The 14622-nt window shown below is 26.4% G+C and overlaps 1 protein-coding gene across 3 annotated transcripts in view; it reads right to left on the reverse strand.

Moving 5' to 3' along the window:
* Positions 1–14622, reverse strand: part of LOC148231584 (neo-calmodulin-like) — a 194358-nt gene that overhangs the window by 17390 nt on the left and 162346 nt on the right. The gene's annotated exons all lie outside the window — the stretch shown is intronic.

The following is a 14622-nucleotide window of genomic DNA, read 5'->3' on the forward strand; positions in this document are numbered from 1 at the left end:
AACACTAGTGTCTGTGTTAGTTTTTAAAAAAATCTGCATTTCCACTTTAATTGTTAGATTTGGTTTAGCTAGGCTATCATATTAAGTCGTCAAGAGACAATCTATTATCAGGAATGCTGTCGTAGAAAAATCACTACTGATGCACAAGCCAGACGGGAGATTTCGTATTCTCCATCAAATTTTCTTTCGTATATGTCTGACTTGGATATATGAAAGTTTAGTTACGAGTTTCCCACTAGTGAAGCTCATCTTAAATCGATACCATTGATGCTTGTAAAAGACCTGTTCTACTTTAATCAACAGATTTGGGCTGGCTATGCCGTCATATTGAATCGTCAAGAGAAAAAAAATACACACATTTTTACATATATATAAAATTGTAAGCATATAGGAATACATATTTAAGGCTTTAATTTATTATCAATATTTAATCACTAGACATAGGTCTTATATACTGACATAAAACGAATCCATAAAACTCATTTTTATGGCACTAAATGTCTATTTTACTTTCAATATTAAATCTAGAAGATTCACTAAACTTATGACATTGAATCACGATTTATGATATAAATGGAAACATCTAATGTTTTTTTTATCAAATCGATTTTCAAAGAGCCACCGAAAGCTTTATTTACGTAACTGTCTTACTAACCTAGCATATTATAAGCTACTAAACTGCAATCAAGCACGTAAAGCACTCTTAATAAATTATTCCGGTGGTTACGCTGTCAACAATAAGCAATTAAAGCTTAAGTGTAATATGTTGAATTTTCATTCCCTCGCATTTTCCTCGAACGCTTATAACACTTGTCTGATTTCCTCGTCAAATTTAACCTTGTGTTCTAACACATTATAAACGTTGCTCAGATGTATTATATGTATGTTCATATACAATCGTAATGAATAAAATATAATATTTCAAGTTAAAAATATTAAAATAAACGCTCGTTTAATCCTTAAAAGCGTTTATTGCTTTTTCACGGTAACAGTTATTACTTTTAAGCACGCGAGCGCTAAGTAATGAATTACTGGTAGAATAATGAGAAATTCGGGCGAATGGCAGTGTTTTACGATGGAATAGATAATCAATGACAAATTACGGTGGTTGTGTGTAGTAAAAGTGGAAAATAAATAGGTAAATACAATTTATATTTCATGATAATATAAAGCACACTCGACTCTGAAAATAATGAGTCAATGCTATTTCCAAGGTATACATATAAATTACATGTTTTTTTTAAAAATGATTAGATACGTCTTTCAATCCTTAGATACATATTTCGGCATAAGAAATAAATCTTTCATCAAATTACTTTATTTTTAATATTTTTTTGATTCAAAGTAACATTGTTGATGCATTAGTTTTGACGTGTATTATAAACTATGTATAGTCAAAAATTCAGAAAAAATATAATAGAAAACTAAAATATTTTTTAAGCCATCGCTATATACTTCAGACCCTGCTCTTTTTGACTTTACTGCGTTTTAAGGGCATTAAATTTTTTTTTAAATAAAATGATAATTTATTACAGAGATATTAAAATATGTGCGCAATTAATATGGTGCGCTTTTATTAGAACTGATAAAAAATATACAATTACTACAATATATTTAAATTAAAACTAAAAATAAACTATGCGTACGTATTCTAGTTATTTAAGGAATGTCCGTTTGCTAATATATTATACATTACACAGTCTACTACTTAACATCATACAGTCGCAACTCATTGTCAACTCTGATCAAAGAAAAACATCATAAATACGATTTGATTGCTACTGTTTTGAATTACCAGATATTTTTATAAATATATTTAAAGGTTAGGTACTTATGTATACACTGTATAAAATCTGTCCTATCGTTTATACTCGATCAAATAGCCTTCTAACTTAGAGTATTATATACGGTTCTAAATCTATGTTAAATAGATCGATACTAAACTTTTTCACAAACAGTTTCATATTAACTATACTAATTAAATAAATATATATTATTTTCCAATCAATAAAGAATTTATTTGTAATATATTATGAATGTTACGTTACAAAAATTAAACGATTATTAATAATCGGATCTGCCCGATATCGAAACGAGAGGATTAGAAGAGGATCAATCCCTAAATATCTTTAAAGACGTTATTAATCGCGAAAGGTCCAAAGAACTGATATTTTTTTACAAAAAGAAGAAAAGCGCTTATCGTTGAGGCTTAACCCCTTCGCTCGCCTTTTTTCCACCGCATAACCCTTTGCGTAGCGCAAAGCAGCTGGGATATCTAAGCAAACCGCTATAATGCGATAAAATCACCCACACGCTCGCGTCTCTATATCGCCCACACCACAGTTTCTCAACATGCGTGAAAGTGAGCATCTTTTTTATATATTTTTTATACACACATAAGCGAAGACGTTATGGTTAATGAAAGTTTCAAGAGAGAGAGTTTTTAAATTTTTATTTTGTGAGATATTAGATCAAAATGGATTTGTCACGAAATGACATCACAAAAGCGACTACTTAAACCTTACTTACATTAACATAATATTATTATTATTGAAACATTATATAGCTAGATATATATGTAAAACAGTTTAACTTTATACACAGATATATTTATAAAATATATTTAATAACTTTTGTATGCATTTTTTATATGTTTAACTTCAAAGCTTGTGGTTTCTTTATTTCGTTTTTACAGCAAAATTTTTTTTGGGTGCTTGCTACAAATATTTATTACTAATATTATACAAATAATTGGTGTTTCAATAAATTTGTAATCTATTAAAAATTTGCTAAAAATTACTACAGATTTAAAACCATCATGACAAATATAAATTTGTTAAAAAATATTGTACGTTAATTTATTATATTTGTTTAAAAATACTGTAGATTTAAAAAAAAAATTTTGTTAAGAAATACTGTAGATTTAAAACCATAATGGCAAATATATATTTGTTATCATTTACTTAAAAAATATTTAGAGATTAAAAACAAATAAGCAATTAGTTAAACTTATCATTAGTGTTTTAATCCACACATAAAATTGGCAGTATTTTTTAAATAACTTTTTTTTTAACAATTTTTTTTTATTATATTTAAAAAATACATTTGTGACAAAAATGTGATTAAGTTTATTTCCATAAAAATAATGATTATAATAAATAAATATTGTATTTAATTTTTATTTATTTTTCATATTTTTTATTTGTAATTGAATTTTATTACATTTTTTGCCACAAATATTTTTTAAAATAATTTAAACGTGCAATTATGTACTGATTTTTGGGATTTACGGTACAAAATACTGTAGATTTAAAACTATAATGGCAAATATAGATTTGTTAAAAAATAATTTTACTGTAGCACTTATTGTAAAAAAATTTTTTATTAGTTTTGTGCAATTAAAAATATTTTTTATTATAACAAAAACATTTTTAAAACAAATCTGAAAGAATAATGAACAATTTGTATTAAAAAACAACTATTATATTATTGTCTTGAAAATTAGAATAACTAAAAACATATATCATTAGGTGAAAGAAAAATTGATTGGCTTATAAAAATTGATTGGCTTAGAAAATGTTTACACACAATATTTTAAATTAGGTTTTTTTTTATAATGAAAAAATACAGCAATTGATCAAATATATAAATAACTTTAATTTTATAAAAAAAAAAAATTCTATAGTAAGGACTTTTTGAAAAAAATACAAATGTTAACTTTAGATTTAATTTATTAAGCCTACTATATATGTATATGCATCTATATATGCATCCTACTATAAAAAAATATAAATATATATTAAAAAATACTTCCGCATACACATGAATTTTGGATGTTCATTTAAAAAGTTTAATGAGAGTCTAAAAAACGACTTACATATTTATTGTATTTTTATTTCTGCGGTAAAAAAGTCTATAGGGATGAAAAAAAAAAAAAAAGATTAGTTAAAGATATTATTGATGTTTTTATTGCTACATAAAATAGGCAGTTTTTAAATAACTTATAAAAGCGGTTTAGAGAATTCATTTTTTGTATTTTTAGCAAATTTTTTATTTTATTATATAAAATAACATTTGTGAAAAAATTTTAATCAAGTCTATTTACAAAACAAAAAATTTCACAATTTTTTTGTAACTGAACTTTATTTAATTTTTTGCAACAAAAATTATTTAAAATAATTTTAATGTGCTGATTTAAAGGATTATATTAAAAAATAAACACGTGCACATTATATTATGTATTAAAAAATAAACACGTGCACAAAAAAAGATTATTGACATGTGACGTAAAAGTATTTTATAATATATATTATTATTTAAATTCAATATTTGTGACAAAATATTTATACTAAACTTTTTTGAATATATAAATAACCAATTTAAAAAAATGATTTGGGCATAAAAATTACAAGGTAATTTTGTAGCGATTATTATTAAAAAAAAGCGAATCTTCTTATTTTAAAAAATATTATATTAACATATAATTAAAAAAAATTGTAGCTAAAATTGAATTCCTTAAAACATCCTTATTAGTATATACTATACAATGTTATAAATTTGATAATAGAAAAATAATCACAAAAATTTTAAAATGTATAAATAGTTTTTAATAAATTATTAGTTTTATAGAATCTAATATAAATAATTTTATAAAATCTTTGTAAAACTTTTGTATTAAAAAAATTATATTTTTAATAACATTTTTTTATATTAAAAATATATATATATATATATATATATATATATATATATATATATATATATAAAAATATATATATTATACTTATGCCTCTAATAATAAAAAGAAGCAAAATTCTTTAATACGTTACAAATTCAGTAAAAGAGGAATAATTGATTGGCTTATGAAGCATAGGGAAAGCTCTCTTTGAATATTCGAGAGGTGGTTATAAGGCTTTCGAAATTGGATGGTAGAATATTACGACCCTTATATGTTGGGGAAGGAGGCTTATATTTCAATGTATAGTTGTTTGATATAAGATGATTAATTCTACGTACAAAATTATTACAATTTGTTACGAAAAATAGTAAATGAGTGTTTAAATAGTTTATAAAATGACTTTGAAAAAAGAGGACGAAAAAAAAATTAAGTTTAATAACACTATTAAATAAGTTGTACAAAATGTAAAAATAACTATACAAAGTTACGAACACTCGCCCTGGGCGCTGTAATGTTAGAAGCATTTGAGACGAGGAATGCGAAAAACGCACATAACTCAAAGAGGGCAATTTTAAATTTTCGCCTAGGGAACTAAAAGCCTCCGGGGGACAATGTTCTTAAGCTTTGCTTTTCTCGCTATATGTATGTGTGAGTTTATACAATATGTATGTAATACGGTGCCAAAGGAATTTCTCGACTTTTTCCAAGTGGAAAAAAATATATAATATATGGTTGTACATTGACGGTACAGCGCTAAAAATCGATTTAAGAATTACACACTACATTTCAGATTCGTAATGATTTACAACCACAGCTTCAAAAATAGAGAAAAATGTATATAATACAAATGTTTTAATAAAAAAAATATATTGTAAGAAGATATAGTATATAAATTGTTTTTGGTCAAGATTTTCTTAGAATATCTTATGGCAATTAAAGCTATTTGTGATTAAACAGCTGTACACAAATATTAAATAAAATTTAAACTCAATTTAAAAATATGAATTAGATACATTTTTCAAGAAAAAAATCAAATAGGCATCATGAGAAATATTATCTCAAGTCTTTAACCAAAATGCACTACAACCAGGTTAACACAGTCAACAACCACTGTAAATCAGTTACTCATATGTTTTTAAATATAAACTATACAATAAAATGTGTCAATAAGTACGATCTAAATAAAATGTATTTTAATTATTTTTGCTCCTTATTAACGACATATATGCAATTAATTAATATTTATTATATGCTATTGACTGAAATACAAGCAAAGCCAGGTACTCTCTGTAGTTAGGAGAATTTTAATAAAATTCATAAAATATCTCTATAAGATAAATGTGTTATTTAATCAGTGACTGTTCCAAATAATTAGATAAAGTTTCTAAGAAATTTGAATGAAACACTTTTCCACGGAATTAGACTTCGGTATTCGAAACCGTCTGTATGTACCAAAAGTTCCCAAACTTTATTGCGCCACCTGACGTTAATTGAGATACACTTTCGAAGCAGTTATTCTGCATGCATTAAAGTGGCATAATTTATACCTTGTTATCCACTTTGCGATGCATCGCCCACACTCATTGTTACTAACTTGAGTCACCAGATGTTACGGTTACACAGAATAACAGGTGATTTACACCGGAGACATTTACAGCGACGAAATCTCTAATTCACATGTATTATTACACGTGCATGCATATATTAGTGTCTGGTATTATTAGGATTATTGTCGGGTATTATAAGCGCAAGGGATACACCGGCACTGTATTAACGCATTAATATTATAATTTAATAATCACATTGTTCAACATGAGAGTATTGTTTAAACATTGTTTGATGATCTTATCAGTTAAGATATTATGCCGAATTCAATTAAAATATATTTCAATCATACAACATTATTTATACATTGAGATCCAATTATATTATAGATAAAACCCTTATACTAGATTCACTACCAACTTGTTTTTTTGATATAAAAAATATTTTATTGAGTTTAAAAAAAACGTAACTGGGTGAAAGAATTTTTCATTATTGTAATATTGCAAATGAAAAATATATTTATTTTTGTATATTTTATACTAAATTAAAATAATAATTTAATTGCAATTAAAATAATAGTTTTGCTTATTATTAAATATATATATTTAATTGCTCAATTTAAAGATAATTAAATGTATTTTAATAAAATTTAAATTATATCATTCAATATATTTTATAATTCTATAACTTGTATTTAAAGTTTATTAATAACGTGTTTTCTTTTATACGAACATAGTATGACTATTTATTATACTAATTTATTTATGTAACGCACACCCTTATCTCTCACCAGTTCACACGCGAGCGAGCGAAAGGGAAAGTATCTCACCGTACGCGCTTGGTCCAACGTTCGACTTCTGAGAAGCCTCACCGCCGGGGCTTTCTCCTTAAAAATGGTATCAGATACTACGCATATATTATACGTACGCTTGAAGTTATTAAAAAAGTTTCGGCTATACGCTTCACTGAGGCTTCAATTTTTATAGCGATTGTATTTTAAATGAAATATTTATTTTTTATATATTTTTGATTTATTAATTATGTTGTATTATTTTTTTATAAATTTATATATATTTCATAATATAAAATAAAGCTTATAGATAGTTAAAAAATCAATGCAAGTATTCTAGAATTTAATAAATACTGTTGAATAAATACAGACATGCAGCTGAAGCTCTGAAATTTGAACAACGACTTTTATTATTAAACTTGAAAAATTGCACTCAATATCACAGTGGTATATATTTACAAGTAACGTTTATTAAAGTTTAAATTTTATTTGAACTAAATATTTTTCTCTAATGCTAATGAGATCACAATTATTTTCATAATTATATCAGGACCACCCGTAATCGTTGCTTGAAAATTAGTCACGAAGGTCCGTGGATTAGTTGAAACATTTCACGAACCAAAGCATTACACAGATGCACGCCAATAAGATTAGATAAACTCAAATCAAGGACTGGAAAGAATGTTGTACTTCTCCCAATTCTCAAAGGTAAATATGCTAAAATTTGGCCGTACAAAATCACTTTTTTTTTTAAATACTTCAGTAAGAAACTTAATTTAGAAGTACAACTTCGTTTCGAACTAAAAATAAATGAGAGTTCATCCGAACTAATCTTAGCAGTCACTTGAATTTCAATAGCTCAATCTACCTTTTAATATGACTTAAAATTGCAACGTCTGGTTCCGCATTATTACCATTCAGATCGATCATCTCAAAAAGAGATGATTCAATCGGTGTGTATGCTAATTGGTAAAATAATGTTCAACTTTATTTTAATAATATGGATTAATCGCTCTATCGTCAGATACTATATAATATAATTACCTAATAATCTAAATATATAAAAAAAATCACAGAAACTACATGAATCATTTGTCAGAAAAAAAGCGACTAACCCTTAAGCACAAATCTTGCATATGGGATGAGGAAAATGTTAAGTATTTGTGGATCGCAAGAATATAAATTTAAAAGTTAAAAATGCGTCAAGGTTGCAAAAGACTATATTTAGAAATTTTCATTTAATATTTAAATAATAAACTTTTGGATCTGCCTTATATGAATACTGCAAATAAAATAGGCAAATATATTCATCAGTATGCAAACTTAATTTTAGCGTACCAAATTGATTTGATACACGATAAATACAATTAACACCTCTGTACAATATTTATTCGCCTACAACAAAAGGTACAAAGGTACGTATTATTTTCCGATACCCAATACATATATGTTTATCCAAGTCGGTAAACCATAATCCTCGGAAATCGAAAACAACCGTGTCCAATGGTCCCGAATGGATTTCCGCGATTTACCCGTCAATTTCCACCCCCGGACTTTCTTTCTCCACATTCGAGCTTTCATCCGGGCTTCCGGATTTAATTTTCCCGGAAGTGACGCGCCCGCGGGAAGCGTTCGACGCGGAACGAATAAACGGGGATTTTCCCGTATTTGTGAAGTATCCCTCTGTGTGTCGATAGGGGATTATCTGCGAAGCGATGATAAAATGTGTCCCACGCACTTTTTTATTTGATAATAATTAATTGAAATGTTTTAATAACACTGCTTTGAAACATGGACACCTAAACGAATTATTGGCAATCAATATTCAGCGGAATTATACGTATGTTATATCCTACTACATGTGTAAATATTTCTAAATAAAATAAAAAAAATATATTGTGCTACTTTGCGAAATATAGCTTATATATTTTTTTATTAAATGTTTTTTGTAATTGAATTTTATACTAATACTTGAAATTATTATAGGTATTTCAACATTTAAAATACAGGTCTGAAACACGAGACATTCCAAGTATGTAGTGCTATTATAAACCAACGTTTTCATAATATTGTACACAAGTTATGCATGTACTATTAAAAACGTCAAGAATTGTATATTTATAGCTTTCGACGCCGCAATCAAATTATTATTAAAGCACAAGAGTTTAATTTTAACTTGTTTTATAAACCGCGACTCAAAAATAAACCTCGATTTTTAGTGAATGGGCTATCAAAGAGCGGATTGGAAAATCGCTTAAAATATTCTGGCACTCGCCAATATTATGACTTGACTGATGACCTGGACGGCACTCTGTCATCTTGACGTGTTGGATTTCTCGAAAAATATACAACATACGATAAAAAAGTATATCAAAGGTTAGAAGTGTCTCAAGCGTTTCGTCGAGAGCTTTGGGTGCATTCTCGGGTGAGTCGAGAGAGATAAATCTCTCGTTCGGCCGAGGTGTAAAAGTTGGCGTTGAGTGAGTTACAAATGCCGATTCGAGGCCGTAAATCCGCGTTTCGGCCGAGTAGATATTTGACGATTTATACTGATTGAAAAAGGAACGGATGTGAAAATTCGCAAACTGCTGTAACACTCCTGTGCTTTAGAGATCACAATGCCAGGAGACTTCTTAGAGATGCTTTGGATTTCATACAACATTAAGATATGATTCAACAAAAATACAATATTTCATAAAGCAATATCGAATGAAGACAAATTGATTATTCAATTACTATTTTTTTTTTTAGATAAGTAAAACTTTGATATAATTAATTTAGTTAATGTGTGAAAAATAGTTCATCTGAGTATAATAAAAAAAACATAAAAAAACATGGATGTAAATATTAAAATATATTATAAATAAACTATGATTTTTTACAACTATTTTATTACCAATAGCAATATTAAATATCGCTTCGATGGCGTTAGTTAGTTATATAAACTTTACTTCTATAAAATAGCAAGTGATTATAAAAATATTATATATTTCATGCCTTTTTACATTCGTATTTATTAAATCCTTTACATATCTTGCTAGAACCAATATTTTTTTATAATAAAGTATATGGTGGGTGCTTTATTCATTAATCAAATTATTTTCATTTCAGTTTATCGCCACATATGGTTGCGTGTTGTCGTGGTAAGAGACAACCCCTTTAATGTTCATTAATTCTGGCCTGTCCTTTTAAAGGGCAGTGTGTAATTTTGTTAATTATTCACAACAACTTTCAACTGTAATTATTTAGTTGGATTCCTGAAGCTCATAATATATTATACTATTTATATCACACCTAACATGAAACATTAACTTCTTTTAATGTGTTTCGGCTTTGAAAGCACATATTGTGAATTTGTATTGCTGCTGTTAAATTTCATACAATTCATTTTCTATATGTGTGAAAAGTGACAATATTTTTGCATTAACCTCAAACACAATCCATTGAATTTTCGGCTAGTTAAATACTATTAGTGGCATGATAAGAGCGCATGTAACGCACGCCCTTATCTCTCACTCACTTAACACGCGAGCGAGCGAAAGGGGATGTGCCTCACCGTACGCGCCTGATTTACAATCTCTTCAATACTCTCAATATAGTATGTATCTCTTATTTTTTTTATTACTGACCACATTTTATTCGGGTGATTTTTTATTTCATCTATCGACTTTTCATACCATTTTTTTAGATATTCTAAATGCTTTGTCTGCCATATTTCTACATTGTTGGTTTATTTGAAATTTTTCATTTAAAACTTTATATTCTACTCGTTTTGGTTTTATTACTTGAAATATTTTATATGATTCGCCTCTTCTCTTTAAAGCATTTTTAACATCAGCATAAAACCACGGTTTTATTTTGAATCGATATTCTGTTCTAAAATTTTATTTTACTATCATGAATATTTTTATAAATATTGTTCCATATCATATTAATAATAATAATAATAATTGCCGTAGTTCTAGTTATTATTTTTTAAAATCTATTTACTTAATTTATCTCATTATTTTTTTAATGTTACATTATGATTTTCTATAAATATATATATATATATATATATATATATATATATATATATATATATATATATATATATATATATATATATATATATATATATATATATATATATATATATATATATATATATATATATATATATATATATATATATATATATATATATATATATATATATATATATATATATATATATATATATATATATATATATATATATATATATAATAAAAATGAGATATTACTTTTCCTTGACTTTTTGCTAACACATTGTCCTAATCTAAATATATAATAGAATAAAAATCCTTAGATTTGTTCCAATCAAAATTCCAATCTTTAAATAAAACGAAATATCAGAAATTCTGGAATGTTATTTATGAATTCCAGGAACAAACTTGAATCACTATTTGTATGTCTACATACTAAACATATAAATATGATATAAATATATTATATACTATAGTTTTTTATATTAAGTTAGCAAGCAATGCTAAAGGTGCTTATATTTTTATTTTTAATCAAACACAATCAATTGAATTTTCAGTCAGCTTATAATACATGATACTATTTATCTCACACTTTAAACACAAAGAGTTAACTTCTTTGAATCTGAATTGGCTATAAAAATACCCATTGGGACTCTCTCATGCTAATATTACATTATATACTATTTACTTAGGGTATTTAGTAACCAATCAATGCAAAAAGTGCTTGGATTTTTGTCTAAGCTCAAATTTAATCCATTGAATTTTCAGTCAGCTTGCAATACAAAATACTAATTATTTAAATACTTCACAGAAAGCTATTAATGATAAAAGCACATATCATTACTTTCTAAAGCTGCTGTTACATTACATACTATCTATTTTTAATATTTATTTACCAATCAATGGAGAAGATGCTCGAATTTCTGACTAAATTTATTCCCGACAGTAATTTATCACGAATTAGCACCAATTATGTCATTTAAGTGGTCTTTGAAATTGTCCTTGAAATTGCAAATCACCAGTTGATGACAGATACAAAACGTTCAAAATTCTTTTGGCAAATATACGCACGGGCGTGAGAATCTAAATAATACACTATTAAGGCATAAACATCGGCAGGTAAGTTGTCTCTTTTCTTATGCCGGCAGAATCAGAAGATATATATCAAAATTTATTTTCATCAGATTTTTTTTTTATATATTGCATATACCGTCCAACACGATTTATTTAAAATCTACTTTTGTCTTTGTTATAAAACTGAACTGCAGTCATAAATTTGATTTTTTTCAATAGTTTAATTGTAATAGACATTTGAAAATCTAGTAAATAAACGATTGACTTACAAACCAGTAATAGTTCGTTACAGAACAAATAAGCGAATCCTATTTATTATCAGGCGGGGACATGTATTATAAATACATGACCTGAACATCACTTCCAATTCAAACTTTTATTAATCAATTATTGAATAAGATCTGTAATTTTGAATTGATTAGTTGATACAAACTTGTATTTGAAAGAAGGCATACCAACTCTAGACCATAAAATATTAAAACAGCAACCGCTTCTCTCTTTGAGTCAAACTTTGATCAACCTATTTTAAATACGACTGAATCCTTCGGACGCAGATACGAAAAGAGGACTTATAAAGAGGCGTATGTAATTACTAAAATAAATAAATGATCTTCACAGCTGCACAGCAAAAAATATTAACATACTATTTTGACTTAATCAAAAATTTACTTAATGGAAAAATATTTTTTTCTAAAAAGAATACAATTGTATTTAAAAAATATTAAAAAATGTTTTTTGTTTTTAGAATTAAAAAAATCACCATTGTTTCTGTTAAACTTGAGTTGCATCTCTACCTTACATTTTACAAAAAGTATTGTTTGTCACTGACACGTTATTGTCTTATATTAAAAGTAAATAAAGTAACCATTTGAAAATTAACTAGGCTTTTTAATATATGTATTATACAGATTTTTTAGAGCTCTCTACATTAAAAAACATTATGTTAAAAGCCTCTGTGATATTCATAAAGTAAAGTATGATTTAAATGCGCTCTTTGCACAAGCATTTTAAATATTTTCAAGAGCTCTTTGCTATTCGTAAGCTGTGTTGAAGCTTAAACGGTAAAAAGGTATTCTTGCTATGATAGAATAGTTTTAAACAAATTTTACATATATTTAAATAAGTGCTGTGTAATCTATTATAACTTTATTATAGATTTCTTAAATAAATTATTATGTTGGTCAAAAAATAATTGCAAAACATAATTGCGAATTTTTTGATATACTAATAATTAATGTGGCACTCATTTACTAAGCATTTTTCAACTTTTCAAATGATCATAAACTTTGAATTACTAGCGCCTTACTTTTGTATGATCGAGAACTGTAATATGCGGCTTTTGTTAGTAAAACTTTTTATATTTTTAAATATTCTGAGACCATATTTGTACCGATTGTTTCTTAACCCTTTGCTTGTCAAGATCCAATATATCGGCTTATGCTACTTTGAAAAGATTCTTAGTATGGTCTAAGAATTTTAAGCCATAATTTGATAAAAATGTTTTTCAAAAATATTTATTACAATATGTTTCGGCAAATAAAGGTTAAAAATAACTACATAGTGTTCCGCTGCTTTATTATTCGCTTTGAACAAATATGAGCAATATTTACATCATTACCAAATTATGATAAATAAAACACAATTATTTTTAATGCCTTTAAAATATCGGGATCATACTCCAAGCACACTTGTCGCAAAAACGCGTTAAAAGCGCCATGAATTTAATTGGTATCAGAATTTGAGACTTATTTTTCACACTCTGTTGTAACAAAACAAGCGTGAGCCCAATGCATTTTTAAATATAAAATCGATTTTACTATGGATTCTAACCTCATTAAGATCAGAGGTATTGAGCATTTGGTTAATATACAAAAAATTGGTGTATTTATAAATATAAAGGTATGCTACCTGATATTCGTGCTGAAAGCCGGTAGAACATGTCAAGACGGATTAAAAATGTCTAAATTGTATCTGTTACGTAAAAGTAGTACAGACAATAAATATCTGTTTCCGCCCCTAAATCTTCATATAAGCCCAAAGTCGAAAGTATAAAGAGCAAAAGTTTCTTTTATTTTTCTTCAAAGGCGTATTTAGCCCTTTGAGTAGCGAGTTAATTTATATAAATTTGGGAGTTTGTTAATTTTACGTATTTTTTAATAACTGTTGTTATTTATTTAATATTATTTTATATTGAATTTCTAGTAAATTATCGATAATAGCGATTTTTTTACGTTTTATTGATTTGATTTATCTACGTTTTTGTATTCGTATATACAGTTAAATCTCTTTGTAACGAATACCGAAATAATGTATTTACCAGTATAACGAATTTAATTTTTTTTTTATAAAACTATCTTTGAATATTTTATAAAATTATTTGGAATACACTTTTATGCTTTTTTTTATGATATTCAAAGCCTTTATGTTCAAGTTTTAAATTTCTTTCAGAGATTTTGATAGAATCCACATAAACTTACATTCAAAAAAGAATATTTCAAGTGAACTTTTTAAAGTTTCAAGCAAACATA

This window comes from Plectrocnemia conspersa, unplaced genomic scaffold, assembly GCF_051122295.1.
Source record: "Plectrocnemia conspersa isolate PC_06_02 unplaced genomic scaffold, ASM5112229v1 ptg000009l, whole genome shotgun sequence".
NCBI lineage: Eukaryota > Metazoa > Arthropoda > Insecta > Trichoptera > Polycentropodidae > Plectrocnemia > Plectrocnemia conspersa.